Raw genomic sequence first — 1,290 nt, 5'->3', positions numbered from 1 at the left:
CCCCACATCTTAGTGTCATCAGCAAATTTGAACAGGGTGTCCACAACCCTCTTTCTATACTGTTTCTTATAACCCCCAAAAAGTCCAGTTACATATTCCCCCCTATGCACTTCAGATGGATGCTCTATGTTCTGTAATTTCTTTCTAATCCTATATCGGTATTGGTGCTTCTGTGATACCTTAAGCCTTCAGTTCTCCCTAATAATGTCATAACTCATCTGAGGAGGGGTCAAATGTCAGTTATGTATGTAGCAATTATTAACTATTAACTATTTAGAATGCATATGCAATTTATTTATACATAAATTACATAGAAAGCCATATGTGTATGTGACATTCAATAGCTATCAATCACACACAAATACTAGGAAGCCCATGCTCTTCCTTCTGTGTTATCTGCCTGAATTCGTAAATGCTTCCTGGTGGGTTCATTATCTGTCTCATCTTTTTTCCCTGTTACACACTTGGATTTACTTCAGTTCAGCTGCAAGCAGTTTATGTTCAAGTTTGAGAGGCCTTCTCACAATATTTTCACCAGCAGCCAAAGGCTTTAGTAGGAGACACAATGTTCAATGTAAAGCAGTCTGGGAACCCCAGGCTGCCTACAACTGAGCACAATACAGCAGAGCCTCTTGCAAGAGGACATGGGGCCAGTTGGGGACTGTGGAAAGTGAGAAAAGGAAGAAAAATAAGGAATCCAGGAGGCAAGACACACCAAGACAGTGAGAGAGAAAAATTAGTGAGGAAAAGGAATGGCTGTAGATAAAGATGGAGGACTTTTGTGAATCAGATGTTGGCAGCTTCATTAGATTCCACTGAGAAACATGTAAATATTAATTCACTATAAACTACAAGTGGAAGGGGCTAGTCCCAGAAGAGAGAACAATCCCATTACTGTATTACCAGGACTAAGAACTGGATTAAAGCCAAAGCAATAAACAACACAAGGAAGGAAGTTCCCAGAAGAAAAAAAGGGACTGACTTGCAAAACTAGAGCACTTCTAGAGATTAGTTGACAGAGACAGACATTTCATTACATGCCATGGTCATTAGAGTAACTCTAGGTAATCAAGAGATTCTCCCCTCTTATCCCAGCTTCCACCTAACTTTTTTTTTTCTTTTATAAAGTACTAATATTTTATGAGTTTTTCCATACAAATAAATGGCTGTTTGGTTTCTGAAATCAGATGCATTGATTTAAATGGTAGGCAAGGGTATAATCATAGAATCATAGAATCACTGAGTTGGGAGGGACCTGGACAGATCATCTAGTCTGACCCCCTGCCATGG

This window comes from Gavialis gangeticus, unplaced genomic scaffold, assembly GCF_001723915.1.
Source record: "Gavialis gangeticus isolate Ggan-Ray unplaced genomic scaffold, GavGan_comp1, whole genome shotgun sequence".
NCBI lineage: Eukaryota > Metazoa > Chordata > Crocodylia > Gavialidae > Gavialis > Gavialis gangeticus.
The sequence above is the reverse complement of the archived record's forward strand: the minus strand, read 5'-3'. Positions refer to the sequence as shown.